Source organism: Macrobrachium nipponense, chromosome 14 (assembly GCF_015104395.2).
Source record: "Macrobrachium nipponense isolate FS-2020 chromosome 14, ASM1510439v2, whole genome shotgun sequence".
Lineage (NCBI taxonomy): Eukaryota > Metazoa > Arthropoda > Malacostraca > Decapoda > Palaemonidae > Macrobrachium > Macrobrachium nipponense.
The window spans coordinates 7,859,655-7,877,917 of record NC_087207.1 but is presented as its reverse complement, the minus strand read 5'-3'; positions in this window follow the sequence as shown (position 1 = coordinate 7,877,917).

Below are 18,263 nucleotides of genomic sequence, written 5' to 3'. Positions count from 1 at the left end.
GAGCCGAGCCCTGTGATGTGTGTAATGATTGGTCGGAGGCGCAGTGGACTTTGTATGAGGGCAGGAAGAAGCGAAGGCCTGCAAAGGAGTCGTCGGAGAGCTCTCCCGCGACTCCTTTGGTGACGGACACTTCGTCTTCTTTCCTGCCGCCCGCTCAACTTCCACGTCTCGCGCCTTCCCCTTCGGGGGGGGGTGTCTAGGTCCTTCTCCTCTCCTGACGTGTCGAGTGTGGGAGGAGGGCGCTAGATACCTGACGTAGAGTTGTACTCTGGGTCCTCTATCCGTTTCGTCTTCGCGCGAACGGGTAGAGGATCCTTCTAATCACCCGACTTTTGCCTCTCAGGTGCGGTTGCCGCGAAGGATGACCTCGGACAGGTGTGGGCATCGTTGGGGCTGCAGGGCGTGCCGAGTGTCCAGGGGCTGCTCTATCATCTCGCTGGCTCCGTGGCGGTCACCCATGCAACGGTCACGACCACCACCACGACCCTTACAACCCCTACCCCTGGCTATGCTTCACCTCCTCACCTGGTGTACACCCAGCACGCGGTCTCTGTAACACCCACTACATCGGTGCAGGGGCCAGTCGCCGTAACTCGGGGGAGTGTGCTGCCGCCACCTGGGTTTGCCGTGCTGCCGCGACCCGGACTTCATGTGCCCGAAGAGCTCGCCCCTGGACCTCCCACCGGTACCTAGGATGTCTGTGCCGCTGGTCGACCACCTGTACCGCCCACACAGTCTGCCGTACCTGCCGTGACCACCGCTGCTGTACCTGTACCTGCTCCTGCTGTCTCGTCTGCCGTTCCTGTGATGTTCGCACCTGCTGATGTTGTTCCTGTTCCTGGCGCCGCTGCTCCCGATGCGGGTCTGTTCGGACAGGTACGTCCGGGCCCTGTTGCTTCGGCAACAGCAGACCCCGGCTCCGTCCTGGATGACAGATCTGACGTCGTCCCCTGAGGAGTTTGACGAAGAAGAAGAAGAGGAGGAAAGGTGTCGCGTCGTCTTCATCGTCTTCCGTCGTCGTCGTCGTCGTCTGCCGCCTCTTCCCCTTCTTCTTCTAAGGCTCCCCCGCCCCGAAGAAGAAGAAGGTCGCCTCCCCCCCCCCTAAGAAGTCTCCTTCGGGAACTTCTAAGGGCCCGTCTCGCTCTGGTGAGACGGGGGGTTCTTCCGCTGGTCGCCCTGCTCCTTCGGGAGCAGGACCCGTCTCTTCTCCCGCAAGGAAGAAGACTACGGGGACCAGAGGGGTGCCGGCTAACACCGGCACTTCCTCACCTGCTGTCAGTGGTTCGGCCACAGCAGCAGGGTCCGGCTCGGCCGCTCGTTCGCGAGAGGTACCGAGTGTACGGTCGCCTACCAGCGACCGTGCAGCCAGGAACCAGACCTCTGAGTCCGCTCAGCGTCAGGTTCACGGCACGGAGCGGAAGACTGGTGACAGCCGCTCACGCGACTCTCACCAGGCCAGCTCTCGCTCTCGCGGCGAGCAGCTGGCTACGGCGCGGACGTGACGGTCCATGACCGGCCACGGGCTGAGGCTGGGAAGAGGTCCCCCCCTCCCCCCGTTTCGCGGCACCAGCCACGGCTGGTACCAGCGAACTGACGCACCGTGAGGATACGCACCGATCTCACCGTGACAGTGGAGCTCCGGCGGTCGCCTGACCGTCGCTCTCACAGAGAGCGATCGGGTACGGGCGACCAGCACCAGCTCCTCTGACACACGAGACCGGGGCCGCTGTTCTCGGTCCAGCCGTTCTCCACAGCGAGACGGCTCGACTAGGTCTGCAGCTCGATCGCCACCACGCGTTGGCGATCGCCTGCAGTCCTCCAAGCCCACTGGTTCTACCAGCGACGAGGAGAGAGCGTCAGGTCTTCCTCTCCCATACCTTCAACCTCCTCGGGTTACACCGGGAGGGGCGAGGTATTGAGGAGTGATCGTGAGGGGTGCGCCCTCAGGATCCCGCCACCGCGTCGTACGCACCAGGCTCGGTTCTCGGACCAGCCAGGTCGTACGCACAGGTGGTTGGAGGAGACCGAGAGGGGGCTGTCGCTGCTCCTCTCCTTGAGGGAGGAGGGTCTCGGGAGGTGCTCCTGTTTGAGGGACTGGACGGTCCAACTCCGCAGGATGCAGTCACGCCTGAGATCCAGAGGAACTTTGCCGAGGTTATTGCGCTGATTCGTCAGCACAACGACCTCGGGGAAGGATCGCCGCTCCCACCATCCGAGCCCACGTCCCGGCTCGAGTCGTTCTGGGGCCGCCCAAGAGGGAACCCAGACCGACGGTGGGTTTGCCGCGTTCTGAGCTTGCTGACTCAGTGCTGGACCAGGTTGAATCGCTTGTCTCCGGACAAGACGGTTCGCTCAAGTCTGGCAGGTCGAGCAAGCTGCTTCCACCTCCTCTGCTACGACAGCGGCGGTTTTACGTGCCATCTGAGGACCCGATGCCGCCCAAACAGGTGAACCCGGAGTTAGCTAGGCTGACTCCGGGTGTGTCTCTGCAACAGCTCCTGTCCGAGAACCTGTGGTTCTCGCAGCAAGAGGCACTCGGCCTGGAATCTACCGCCATGGCAGCTTTCCAGGCCGTCTCCTGGCTAGATCTGTGGTCCCTCACAGTATCTAAGGTCGCAGCCAACTCCGGGGGAATTTCTCCCGAAGATGACTCGGCCTTCAGGAGAATTTGCCAGTCTGGGGGAAGAGCCATCTCCTTCCTTGCCCACCAGACGGTGAACCTGTGGGCCAACCTGGTTCTCCGACGAAGGGACGCTGTCCTTACTCGGGTTTCCAGGGCGGCCGGGCGTGAAGCGGCGTTGGGACTTCGAAATGGACCTCTACGGAGTTCCACGTCTCTCTTCCCAGGAGAGATGGTGGACGCTGCGGTGGACAGACGGCGCACTGACGACAGTGACCGTCTGGTTCACCAGGCAGTCTCGAAGGCTTCTGGGCAGCCTCGGACTGCGGCCAAGTCTAAGAGCTCGGCTAGCGCTTCCTCGGCGGCTAAGACGGTTGCTGCGTCGAAGCCCCCGGGGAATGACTCTGTCTTCTTCGACTTCTGGCAAGGGGAGCCGTAACCAGCCCTCCTCCCAGCCCTCCTCATCCCGTGGAGGCTCTGGGAAGAAGTCGAAGAAAGGGGGGAAACGCTAGGGACGGCGTTCCCCCTCACCTGCTGCCGGAAGTGGGGGGATGCCTGGCCAGCCATTGGGCAACTTGGCAGCGCTACGGCGCCGAGACCTGGATTGTAGATGTCCTTCGGGAGGGATATCTATTACCCTTCGAATCTCGGCCACCCCTCACCTCCAACCCGGTCCAACAGCAGTCGTACGTTCCAGGGTCATCGAAGGACGTAGCACTGAGACAGGAGATAAAGACCATGCTGAGCAAGAGAGCTGTAGAGATCGTCACGGATCAGTCACCGGGCTTTTACAGTCGACTCTTCCTGGTGGAAAAGTCTACGGAGGCTGGCGCCCGGTGATAGATCTCTCTCCCCTGAACCTGGTTTGTTCGCCAGACCCGGTTCACGATGGAGACGGCACGCTCAGTGCTCGACTCCATCAGGGAGAATGATTTCATGCTTTCAGTGGACTTGAAGGATGCGTATTTCCAAATACCCATTCATCAGTCCTCCAGAAAGTACCTCCGCTTCATCCTCGACGGGACGGTGTACCAGTTCAGGGCACTGTGCTTCGGTCTCTCAACCGCCCCACAGCGGTTGTTTTACACGCGACTGTTCACTCTGGTGTCTGCTTGGGCCCATTCGCACGGGATACGTCTGATGAGGTATCTCGACGATTGGTTAGTCCTGGCGAGCTCCCGCTCGTGGTGAACTTCGAGAAGTCCGATCTCGAGCCCAAGCAGAGGATGAAGTACCTGGGTATGCTGATCGACACGGTAGCAGGGCGAGTCTTCCCCGCAGACTCGCGGATCAGCAGATTCAGGGAGGCAGCCAACCAGTTCCTGTCTCGGACAGAACAGGTAGCTCAGCGATGGCAAGTCGTGATCGGACACCTGTCGTCGCTCGAGAAGTTAGTCCCTCACGGGCGTCTTCACCTGCGGTCTCTTCAGTGGAGACTAAAGGAGAGTTGGTCGCAGGCGAACGGATCCCCAAGCTTCCCAGTGTCACTGACACAGGAGGTGGGAGGCAGGACCTAGCCTGGTGGCTGGACGACAGGAACCTCTTAAGAGAGTGCCTCTGCGCACTCCCCCCCCGGACATGCAGCTGTTCTCAGACGCATCGACCGAGGGATGGGGCGCACACCTGGAGGAGTTGCTGACTTCAGGAGTGTGGGACGAGAACGACAAGCACCTTCACATCAATGTACTGGAACTCAAGGCAGCGTTTCTCGCTCTCCAAGAGTTTCAGGACCGTTGATGGGACACTCAGTGGTGTTGATGTGCGACAACACCACGGTGGTGGCTTACGTCAACAAACAGGGGGGGCCTAGTGTCTCTCCCGTTGTACCAGTTGACTCGGCAGGTGCACGAGTGGGCTCAGGCACACTCAATAGAGCTGTCGGCACGCTACATTCCAGGGAAGAGGAATGTAGTAGCAGACACGCTCAGCCGTCGGGATCAGGTGATAGGGACCGAATGGTCTCTACACCAGGACGTGGCGGAAAGGCTCTTCGACCTGTGGGGGCGACCAGTCGTGGATCTGTTCGCCACCCGGCACAACAGGAAGCTCCAGGTGTTCTTCTCGGCCGTGCCGGACCCATGGGCAGCTGCAGAGGACGCTCTTCAACACCCGTGGGACAACCTCTTCGCCTATGCCTTTCCCCCGTTCAGCCTGATTCGCAAGGTGATCAGTCGAGCACTGGTCACCCCGAATCTCAGGATGATCCTGGTGGCTCCCAAGTGGCCACAGGCCATTTGGTATCCGGACCTGCTGGCTCTTCTCGCAGGAGAACCGAGAGAGATTCCCCCTTGGCACAACCTTCTCGCCCAGCCACACGTCGAGCCGGGTACCACCGAGCAGTCCAGTCCCTTACGCTCTCACGGCTGGCTGTTATCCACCATCTCTTGCGAACGAGAGGCTTTTCTCGTAGCGCAGCAACAGAGATGGCTGGAAACGTCCGTCAGTCCTCTGCAGCTGTGTACCAGGGGAAGTGGGCCGTCTTCTGTGGTTGGTGTCGTAGACGGGGTCTATCTCCTCTCAGAGCCACTCTTCAGCAGGTAGCGGATTTCCTCGTTTTTCTTCGAAAGGTCTTGCCCACCCAGGGAACTCAGGCCCCCTGCGTGGGATGTGACTCTCGTCCTTAGGAGTTTGACTCGAGCGCCGTTCGAGCCACTCCGGGAGTCGTCAGACAGGGATCTGACCCTCAAGACCCTCTTCTTGCTGGCCTGGCATCGGCGAAGAGAGTAGGGGAACTTCATGGACTCTTTCCTATGATGTACGACACTCCACCAGGGGATGGGATCCGTGACGCTCGATTTCGTCCCGAACTTCGTTGCGAAGACTCAGAAACCGTCGGTCCCTGACGAAAGGGTTCGAGTCATTCACCCGATTCCCTCCCTAATGGACTTCACCGATAATGATGCGGATGAGATGCTGCTCTGTCCTGTGAGGGCGCTACGGCGCTATCTGAAGAGAACTCGACAACCTCAGGCCTGAGTGTCGACGCCTCTTAGTTAGCACGGGCGTCACCAAGAAAGAGGTATCCAAGAACACTCTTTCTTCTGGCTGCGTGAGGTCATCAGGAGGGCGTATGAGGCTGATGGTAGTGACGACATCCGTACGTCCCGTCCGAGAGCTCACGAAGTCAGAAGTATTGGCCCGTCGTTGGCGTTCCGTAAGAACTTCTCCGTGGCGCAGGTCCTGAAGGCAGGGGTCTGGTCTAACCAGACTACCTTACGTCTTCTACCTTCGGGATATTGCCCACAGGTCCTTGGATACATTTTCCTTGGGACCCGTGGTGGCTGCTCAACAAGTTTGTGTAGCTAACCCAGACCCTCGCAGGCTGAACAGCATCGAGTCCTGGTGTGACTGTGTGGATGGATGTGTGATGAGTGAGTGACTGGCTCTCTCTTCCCATCTTTCCTTCCCCTCTACCGTGGGCAGAGGGCCATGGTCGTCACTACGCTGGATTGAGGACGAGATGCAGGTGAGCTATATGACAGGGCCCCATCCTATCCCTTTCACTAGGAGGGATAGGAGCAGAATATCCACCACTTCCTTCTACAAGGGGGGGAAGTGGATGCCTACAAGAGTCAAACCCATTGACTTTATATTTGCTCCTGTACAGGAACAAGTTCTTACATTGCTGGTACGAAGAGATACGCATGCCTCTCTATTAGTAACTCGGTCCAGAGGTCTGACCATTGATCCTGCGGTGCACACCCGATCAATCGGACAGAGGCTTGGATCCTCCCTCGCTCTTACGACCAGGGAGGCTTCCAAGGTTGGGCGAACACCAGTCTGTTCACAAAAGACTCAGATTCCTCCCACCAAGAAGTGAGTCTTCCTATTGTAAAAGGACCGAATGGTTTGTATGCCGTGTCGGAACAAATGACAATTTGTCCAAAATTGCATTTTTCCTAACTATACAAACCTGAGGTCCTTTTACACATAGCCCCACCTCATGCCACCCCTCACTCTGCAGTTTTTGCTTGGGCCAAAAGCAAAAGTGATTTGTTTACCTCCCAGTCGCGCGCTGCGCGCCTGTCGGACAAGCAGTTAACTACCGAACCCCTTGTTCGAAAGCTTACGACCTATCCAGCTGCCGCTAGTACCTTCCTATTGTAAAAGGACCTCAGGTTTGTATAGTTAGGAAAAATGCAATTTTGGACAAATTGTCATTTTACCCGATTTTTCTTCAGTCTTATTTTGTATCGATAGGTTTTTTTTCACAAACTAACAACTTCATAACATCTTTTTTAAGAGAACCAATATTCTTTCGTTATCCAGTCCAAGTAGGTTAATCACGACAGCTCAATAATTATGATTAACATAGTCTCGGGAGTGAATTGAGCAGAAAATTTCTAAGCCTTCATATACAGTTATTCTATTTTTTAGGAAAAACTTCTTGATGAACTATTGACCTCTTCCCCACGAAAAAAATGTATTGTAGTAGAATAATTACCGGTAACATTTTGTGAAGCATTTCTATAAGGTTTTCTAAATTCAGAGATGAAATAAATTGCGTTGAGCGCCATAAATAGGAAAAGACTTCTCATCATCGAAGGACTGTTGACCCTAAATTGTCTTTTTCTGTGATAACTGTCCTAGTGTTCGACTATCAGCATTTGCAAACTATCTACATTTCGTATATATAATGTACTTAATCAACGTTGCTCATACAGTTCACAAGTATTTTCTGTTTTTATTTATGCCAGTATACATTTTCAGCTTTAAAATGGATGTCACTTGTCAAACGTCAGTATGAAGTTTACATTTTCCATTGATAAATTTTAGATCAAGGGCAGTTAAACCCCCCACCATGTGTGAATAGTAACATGTGTTATCCTTCAGCCCCTGGAACTACTACAAGTCTTATATCTCTCTGTTGAACTTTCGCTAGCACAGCTTCTTGCAACCTAAGCTCAGTATCCCTGTTGTGTAAATTATACGTTTCGCCTTTTCTTCTTGAAAATCTCTCTCTCTCTCTCTGTTTTTTCCTTTTCATTTGTTTTCCTTCTCAGTCTGGTATTTGACCTTTTTATGTGTTTTTCAGGGCTTTTAATTATAGCTCTCTCTCTCTCTCTCTCTCTCGCCTCTATTCTCTCTCTCAATCTCTCTCTCTCTCTCTCTCTCTCTCTCTCTCTCTCCTCTTAACATTGTGTTTTTGTTTCTATATATCCTTGACATTTGCTGTTATCTCCTACTGATTCTCTCTCTCTCTCTCTCTCTCTCTCTCTCTCTCTCTCTCTCTCTTCTCTCTTCCAAGGGCTATAGGATCACAAGCCAATTAAAATCTTAAATTCTCCTGAATACCCACACTAGTCCATAACTATAAAAGGAGTTCCTCCATTTGTTTAATCATTACCAAAGATTTTGTTGTAGATTCTGGCCTTTTCAGAGCTCCATTCCCCAACCCTAAATCCTACCCTCCCCAACAAACTGGAAATGTTTAACCACCCAGTCAAAAATCATTTGGCTGACACCCCCGCCCCCCTCTCCACCAACTCAACTCCATGGCACCTAGCTCAGCGGGTTCCTTTGCCATAAAAGGGATGTAGGCTGTATGAAATAAGTTTTATCTAAATTTTCGTTTTGAGTTGATGTTCATTTTCTGTGTACTAGTTTTCCTCAATTACTGGTGGTATGAGAGCAGAAACATGAGTTACTGACAGTCATAAAAAATGTCGGCTGCCTTTGAAATGCTGTTCAAATTAGCCACTTCAGATGAACTATCAACATTCAGTAGACTTTGCCTTGAAGTATTTAGTCGTGAATATCTATGTTTCTAATAACTGTAATTTCTGTAGTTGACTGACAGTTAATTAAGAGTTTTCTTGAAGTATTGTCATAAGTTAATTTGCTCCAGGATTTAGTTTTTCCTTATGTCTCAAGTCTTGTATTATTGTGGAAGGTTGGTGTTCAGCGTACGTACTGGTTATAATGCATGAAATGTTCCTTAACATGCAAATAAGTAATATGTATAATTCTCTGATATTTTCATTTGCAATTTGTAAAGACAGATTTGTCAAGAACTGTGTATGAAATTGGCTCATAAATTGGTTCAGTTTTAAAACGACATTGTCTGAGGAATAATATGAATTTTATGAAAATTACTCCTTGATAGAGCAATAGGAAACTTTGATATATAATAGATTTAAACGTCAATACATCTGGCCAAAGAAGTCTGCAATTGTTTTCTTTCTTTCGTACTGACACTCAGGCTCTCTGAAAAGGGGTTCATTAGGGTTCATAAAACGTCACTGTGTTTTCCAATGTTGCCTCATTAATGTCTATGACATAAAGAAAGGTAAATGTCGCGATAATCACATTTGGAGAGATGTGTGATAATTTCTTAAATTTCTTGCCTCTTGTTTTACAAGTTGTGATAAGTTTTCCTGCTGTGATTCAATTGTAACATAGATGATTCAAGTTGGTTTGGTCTGCAATTACCTTGTTAAGCTGGAACTTTCTGTACTGCTGGAGTGATGGTTTTGTCGAACTGATGGACTGGATTCTTCATACTAGTGGCCGAAAGTATCAGAATTTATCTAGAGATTATTGGAAAATGTGAAAAATTGCCCTGTTGGTGCGTTGTGCAGGAATTTACATAATAACGTAATACCGAATTGTTGTTGTTTTAGCATGCAACTAAATTCTTTTTTTTTTTTCAGAATGTCACAGAAGTGCCCATCATTTTTTTTAGCCTTCTAGCAGTCTTTAATGCAAGTCATTGCCACCTTTTCTGTGTAATTTTGCTGCGTAAATTGCACTGTAATTTCCATTATCCGTTAAGGGGCAGCAGTATATTCCTTAGGACAACTTGGTGGGAATTGCAAAGAAAACCTCGTCGGTTACTTTAGACCTGTACTTTCGATCTAATCAAATTAGATCCCCCTTGTTCATTGTCCATACACTCTGAGATTTCCGCTTTGGTTGCATAGTATTAGTCGAAATATTCTATTACGAAGAGTTACCAGATATGTTGAGTATGCAAATGAATGACAAGAATTTATAAGTTCTCTGCAATATAGGAGTGGTTTCACGGGTAATATACACCTTTAGAAAGTGCCAAGATTAGTGCAAGTCACAAATAAACCACGAAAATACACCCAAGTCGGCAAACTTCAATTGTTAAAGTCTGAAAAACTAGCAAGTTAAGATTAAAATTAAAGTTAATATGAGCCTCAGAGTGCCAAATCTTTCGATGTGAAAGTTAGTAAAAGCAACTTGACCTGTATTTTTGCAATAGTCCTTTTTTTATTATTAATTATCTGCTAAGGCTTTATTTTATATTCTGGAATGCAAAACTATTTGCCAGTCAAAACTTCTCTGGTTAGGCTAGTGATTTTTTTTCATTTGGTGATATTCTGGAACCTTGCAGAAATATTCTGAATTGAAGGGTTTACAGGAAATGGCCCAACAGGGAGTGCTAAGAATGTAAATATTAGGTTGGAGTTCATTGTAACAAATGTATTTTCATTAGTCTTTTTCAGACTTAATAAAAGAACGAATAAAAATTTATATATATATTTTTTTATTTATTTAAAATATCTAACGTACACAATACATTATTTTATTACATATGTCGAGGAACAATATTCAATTTTTTTTTTCATATACAGCGCTTAACTTGAATAGCATTTTTTTTATGTTTGTACAAGCCTTCAGCGTACAATAATTTAATCATATTTTACTTTATTTATATTTGAACTGCATTTCTTAGACTTATGTATTCACGGATTTTTGAGAGGAAGGCGAACTATGAGTGTCCTGAACAGACACAAAAGCAGGGTCTTTTAAATGTTTTTTTTTTTTTTAATTAGAAACAATAGTGATTGGTAAACAAGAAAATTTCTGACCGTAATTTATAGTTCCTTTACAAAAACGTACTTGTCTGAGAGATTTGCCTGATGGAGTGTCGAAACGACCAATCTCCAAGTGTGAATGATGTCAATCACCAATTGACATGTTGAAAACGTCTGTCGTTAAGTCTTCAAAATGAGATCTATCAGGTAGAATTCACATTCTGTCTGAATAATGTCAAGTCAAGACGCACAAGCGACACCCGACGTGTTTCTCGACAAGGTATGCTAGTGAAAAGGTCCCTTAAGTCATTACTTTCCTACGCCTATTCAAAGCCGAAGGAAGGCATGAATTATAAATCATTCCTCTCTTACCATCTTCGTCCAGTAAGGCCTTAGTCTGAAATCATTATTTCATGTCCCCACCTAAAACGATGCCGCGCCTCAGTGACGTGGTCGGTATGGGGTTGGCCTGCCACCTCGGTGGTCTGGAACCCGATTCTTGGACATTCCACGGAGGGGTGAAAGATGTGTATTTCTGGTGACCGAAGTTCACTCTTGACGTTGGTCCCGTTGCTGAATAACCACTGGTTCTATGCAACGTAAAAACACCATACAAACAAACAAACAAACCTGTAACGAAGTCGTGCAGGCGATGATCTCTGAAAGACAAAGATTAAGAATATTTATAAAAAATGATGCTGGACTTCTAGTCAAGAAGCCTTATCTACTTTCCCCTCACGAGGTGATTTTAGGATTCTCAATCTGTTGATTTTGAGCTTCTTGACAATAATTTTAGCTGTTAATCAGATAGGATGCTGCTGATCATTAACAAACTGCAACCATGAAAATGTATAATCAACCAAGTTTGAGTTCTAATATCGCAAATGTGCTTTAAATCGGTTAAATCCACATTTCTCAAGTTTATTTGCCCTCAAGTTAATTCCTTGCTGTATCTGCTTTGATAAATAAGCCCGTCACCGAATGACTATTAGGTCTGATGATATTAAAGCAATCCTTGCACATCGCTCTTGGTATTTGAAAGTATATTCAAGGTTTAAGCTTGAATTATGACACTTTGACGAGTCGCTTAGCAGTAATATTGCTAGGTTTATTTTTTGTCTCTGACTTTATTCGGTAAACTTGATAACTTTAAACGGTTTGCAATGGGGTTTGGACAGTTTTGGTTTTAAACCCGGTCTTTCAGATAAGTATTCTTTTTTTCTTCAAACTGCTCTGTATCAAATAATTTCATTACACCGTATCCTTGATTGTTGTTCCAGTCCTCAGTGTTTCTTGAATAGTCATTGTGCTGTTTAGGTGGCAGATTTTGCTGTAATCTTTATATTTATGGGTAATGGTGGTTGCATGTCCTGTGTTTTGTAGTTACTGAAAGTTGCTTTTCTTCTGGATAGTAGTTTGCTGTTGTTGCTACTGAAACCTCATTTTTTTAGCCACTATATCCATCAGATATATGGTTTTCACTTAACACCATATCCTCCAAGCACTTGTTCAACTGTAATCTCTTGATTCTTTTGTAACTGTATTCATAATATGCTCCAAATTGGTTTATATCAATATAAATATAATTTACTTCGAATAGCGTAAGGGCAAGATTGGCGTTCTTCACAGCCAGTGACATTTTAGGAATTGTCTAGTTTTGTGTGATCATTTCAAGACAGTCAATGAATATGTCACCCTAATTAATTCCGAAACCGAATGAATTGGCCTGTTGGCTATTACAGTAATAAGTTAGTTTACCAAGTGCACTTCACATGAAGTTTGTCAGTCGTGAGAGAATTTACCAATGGAATGTAGATATATAAAAAAAAAACTATGCTATAGCAGCTTTAAATTGATGGAATGCTGTGAGGTACCTTGAATAATAACACTCCAGTCTTTTATTTATTTGATTTTTTATTTACTTTAATATTTTCTTTTGTCTATTTGAACCTTATTATTATTGAAGTTGTGTTTTGGTTTTCCATCAGTAAGATGGGAGAGGAATTTGTTAATGGCCTGAATAAGAAGTCTTAAACTGAAAATGGCTTCAATGGTTCAAGTGACGATGCAAATTTCACATAATTCTTGTAATTTAAGTCTCCCTCGTAGCATTATATAGATCGTTAGCTCTAGTCCGGGAGAGCACAGCATTTAAATTTAGCGTCTGGAATTTTTTGTCTTTGCGCAAAATGAACCGTTGAAATAGATGGGTGATACCCAAAAGAATAGCCCCAAAATAGCTAGTACATAATAAAAACAGTTAGTGCGCCATAAGTGCTAGATTTTAACACTATATATTATTTGTGTGTGCATATGTTACAATACCTTATTTTTTCTTCATCCTTTGCCTCATCAATTTCTTTTTGATTGACAGTTTTGTTTTTAATCTCTGAATCTTCTTTATTTATACTATTAGTGCACTCATTGTTCTTGTAAAGATTTCCTTCTTTCACAGTAAGATCATTATTAGCATCAGGTTGTGTTCATTTTTCTGCAATTGTCTGATGATAGTGCTACATAAGAGCTTGGTACTATAATAGTTAGTGCAGCATAAGACAAAAGTGCTAGCACTTAAATCGTTAGTAATAGTGGGGCAAAAAAATTGTGAAAGCTGGATGTTTATTTTTAAAAAATATCCTCAAAATAAGTCTATTTCTCCCATTTCTCGCCCCATTTGAAAATCCAGTATTAACAGCAATCCTTCATATGCTTGTGTTATATTATTTTGGGGTACGAAAGCTATTGCAGAAAGCAATTTACTAAAAAGGCTAGAGTTAGTATGTTACATAACTACATATGTTAGGCCATGACTTTGAATTTTCTTCCAAATTGCTTGTGAAAGATGACAAACTTCCGTGTAGTATCTCTAGATTTTCAAAAACTATTTTCAAAAACTAATTTACAAAAACTAGTTTTCTCAAAATGTGTCGTAATCGTACTTGGCTTTAAACCCAGACGCTCGTTTCAAAATTCTAAAGATTTTTTCATGTTTCCTTTGTTTTATTTGTCAGCAAGATGTAAACGCATGCAAATAAATATTCAATTTCAATAGCGTGGATCGTATATAGTTAATGAAATAATTGTAGAACCATTTGGAAGGCACCGTCGCACATCTAGTGTGTAGCAGTTGCTAGGTTCCGTATAGCAATTTAAAATCTTTAGGTATATATTTTTAGCTATTAGAGTTGCCAGCTTTGATAATTGATATGCTATAAGATGTATGTAATTACCGCGTATGTAATACAAACTTAACTAGCTATTTTGTCCCACTAGCTCTTATGGTGCAAAATATATTTTAGAACTAGCTGTTTTGGGACTAGCTATTTGTCGCATAATCGAAATAGATCTGTCATGTATGAAAAAAGTGCTCATTAGCACTGAATTTCATTTCAATGGTCGACGTTTATCCTCTTAACTTGAATTAGGAACTATTAAAATATCAAATCTTTATTGATCAAACACAGACAATATCATCTCATTACTTTATATTGGGATTATATTTAGGATTTTGCAGGATTAAATTTAAATCAATGTTTTTGTCACGTGACGTAAATCGTATTTAAGACTACCATTTCTAGTGAAACGAAAATCCTTTTGCTTAGTGTTCGTGGAGTGTTTTAATGTAAAATGAGATAAGGTTGAGAACACGAGGATAATTTAATGAAAGAATGCGATAGAGAGGAGAACTCATGCTGTTGAAAAGCCTGGTACCTTAAGAGCAAACATTTTAATTTAGTTTATTCAAATGTTTTATGGTTATGTAGTTCTCGTGAGGGAAATGTGGTTGTATTTTGTGCAATCTTTGGTGTTTGGGGTTTTTATTGTTTCAGCAAAGGTGGTGAGATCATGTTAGTGTTGTCTTTTGGGTCTTGATTCGTATGGAGAGGATTGTTGTTTTGTTGTAAAGCATTTTCCATCTTTGTGGTCTCATGATGGCGTTTCGAATCCGTGGGAATTATCACACAGACGAATCCAAAGTGATTCGGTGGTAGTAGGGGAAAAGGGCCCAAATCCCCTCATAACCAAATCGCCTCAAAAACCAAATCGCCTCATTTCCGTACATTAGTCCTTTTGAGGGGCGGGTCATCCCAGATAAGAGTATCTCCTTACGCGGGGTATATCTACATATGGGCACAATAATGAGATGATAATAGTGTATCTTCTTACATGGGGTATCTTTTAATTATTATGTACTTATATAAGGTGTTTTAATTAAAAAAAAAAAAAGTCTGACCATGACGTCACCATATATAAAATGTTTTTTCACTTGTAACGTAGCTCATGTACGTGTATAAGGTATAATTATCGTGCCACTTGACACCGGTATATACTCCGCTGTCTCTCTCTCTCTCTCTCTCTCTCTCTCTCTCTCTCTCTCTCTCTCTCTCTGCTAAGCGTGCGCGATTGACCCTGCTTCATGTTCTATCTGGCGCACTGCCTTATCACTGTCCCCCAACCCCCATACGTGAATATCCTATATGAGATGTTTTCACTTACTATTAAACATTGTAACGTAACTTATCTACGTACATAAGGTATAATTATCGTGATTACTATAGACTCTTTTTACCGTTAGAATTATTCACGCTCCTTATATACTTATTATCCATTCTCCCCCAATCCTCTTTTATTTAATTCCCCATACGTAAACATCCACTTGACACCGGTACATATTCTTCTCTCTCTCTCTCTCTCTCTCTCTCTCTCTCTCTCTCTCTCTCCAGCTACGCTTCGTGCCCAACAATGTCTCGTGACAGTCAGCATCTCAAATTTCCTTCTTTCCCCCCTGTTTCCCCGGCTCGCAGTACGTACGTCATCCCTGACTTTGATAAAGTTTATTATGTGCTTTTTACCCAGTATAGTGACTCACAGTCAGGTGGTTTGTAGTCACATACCCATGCCTTTGATAAGAGTTTATTTTCGGTTTCGAGTAGCGGTTACTACCCGTCACCAGTATACATTTCTCTCCCTCTCCTTCTATTCCCGAAAGTAGCTTCCGAACTTATTGCATGCAGCCTTCTCCGACTCAGTTGATGTTACAGCACGGTCGATAACTAACACGCTGGAACAGAAATTTGAAGTGTATCAATTCCGAAATGATATACTATTAGAAGAATATTCGCAAAGGACATATGAAGTATGGGAACAATGCTGATATTTGCGCATAGAGTAATCCAGGTGTATTTTACCTTTTACGCCAGAGCTGTCAGTTAACCCGGTCAAAACGGGAAGAATGGGATACAGAGTGTGTCATCTATCCTCGGAGCGTCTATCCCCTCCGCTTTTAACATTCGTTATCAGTTATGACTCTTCTTACTACCCGATTTTCAATCTGAACATTTCGTCTTTTTGGAATATTTGAAATAGTATCTCGTTACACCCACCGATTGCTCCTGTGTAAATGGTGTACTGATAAACCTCTTTCATTCCCGATAGTATATTCCTTGTTATTCCATGGTGACTGGCATAGTGTACGGAAAACGGAACGCTAAGTCCGCACTTATACGAAATATCTGGTTGTATCTGTCTTTTAACTTCGTAAAAAGGTATATTCAGAATGATTACGCAGAAATCTGAAAAATCCTTACGGATAAAATTCAGGCTCGATAGAGTAACTGTCAAAGAAGATAATCAAATTTCTGGGTTACCTTTCCACGTAGAAACACACCCAGTGACCTATATTATTAATACCCGAAGATGACTCTTAAGTGTTAGATATAAAGGCTAAAGGTTTATTTCTACTTAACGGTAATATAAATCCTTCTACATCATCTGAGGCAAATATTCCTAAACATCTAATAAGCGGCCCTAACGTGTCTTTTTTAAAGATACTTCTAATTCTCTACCCAGTGACCTATGTTATTAATACCCGAAGATGACACTAAAGTATTAGCTGTAAAGACTAAAGCTTTATTTCTACTTACGGTAATATAATCCTCCTACATCATCTAGGCGAATATTCCTATCATTAATACCCAAAGATGACTCTAAAATGTTAGATGTAAAGACTAAAGGTTTATTTATACTTGACAGTAAATAAATCCTCCTACACCATCTAAGGCGAATATTCCGAAACATCTAATTAACGGCCCTAACATGTCACTTAAAGGTATTTCTAATTCTCTACCCAGTGACCTATATTATTAATACCCGAAGATGACTCTAAAGTATTAGATGTAAAGACTAAAGGTTTATTTCCACTTAACGGTAGTATAAAACTTCCTACATCATCTAAGGTGAATATTCCTAAATATCTAATTAACAGCCCTAACGTGTCTTTTAAAGACATTTCTAATTCCCTAGTATCCACCCATTTCACACTTTAACGTCGCACTGACTTATCCTGTCCGAATCGATTGATAAAATACCTTCCGTATCCCCAAAAACATTACTATATGAGGCTTTACCACTAGCACTGCCAATCTAATTGTTATCCTCATACTAGCGGAATCCTCCATATCCTTGGTCGTGAAACTAAAACAGAAAAAATATATCCCCCTTTTAAAAGCATTGTAAGTGATCGTGCTTTCATAGCCGGCCCTGATTGCCTATGCGTTTCGTAAGATAATTGCGTTCTTCTCACGGGGAATGTACTCTGAATATTATATATAATGTTCCCGTCAATAGTGATACGTATATTTACTTAAGTCTAAGTGGTCAAAATATAACCTGTTCCTGGCATATTCTCCCGAAAAATTCTTCATATCAACCAAGGTGACTGTTAACTTCTTGGGAATACACGTTCCAAACGCCTGATCGATTAATATAGATGATTCATTCGTTCCGATGATATACGTTTTATACTGATAAAGCCTCATTCAAAGCGGACATGGCGTTATAGTGCGGGGTAATCCTATTAATCCATAATTTTGCCTTTTTCACGTCCAATGGTTCAACTTTCATTTATATCTATACCCAAAATCCGGCTGTTATTAGCCATTTCTAACCTAATTCTCAAATCCACCGATTCTAGTAAAGACATGTCAATACTCACTAGATCAAGGAGCAAGGGGATGTACGTATGTATACCAACCGATTTAGGAGTCGCCATGACACTCGTTTCCCACCTGGCAGCGTCCTGGAACGGTATTAGCTGTGAATGCTCTTAATTACAAACGTCCCATTATAATCATCATTAAAACATCCACTCCGTCATAACATAGTCATCGCACTGGGTTTAATTTTGTTAACAGTTTAATATAAGATTGATAGTGGAATATCAGACAAGATTCCACCAACTTCTCATTCAAAAATATGGATACGGATCTGAAAAATGTTACTTATTCCGTTGACAAATGCTTCCTTACATTCACCAGTATTCAAACGTGATATACTATACCTCCGAAAAAAGCTTCTGATTCGGTAACCTTCTTTAAAGTCCATTGCATAGTATTCCCGTCCTTTTTCTTTAGAGGAATAACCTGTAAATACCTCGAAAACTAATCGATGACTATTAAAAGATATTTATTACCTTCGTTATAATGAGCGAGTTTAGACATGTCAATCAGATCATGCTAACAACGGATGACACGAGGTTTCGGAGATATGACCTTTCTTCCAGGAAATTTCTTCAGAGTGACTATGTCAAGTATAAGAGGGTTGACTCTTTAGGACATTTTTGACATAATCTCTAGTTATATTCTTCTCAACCTTCCTCACATCTCTGAATAATGTATTTATACCGCTAAAACTGCCAGGGTATTCAACATTTTCATATATCTTCTTCAATACCTGCAGCTGCTTCTTAGTCACCACTTTTGAGAAAAACTTAATATTCGGTTTCACCCATCATCATATTAGTCATGAGCTGTAAGCTATCTCCGACGTCAACCAGTAGATGACCGTGCTACTGGATA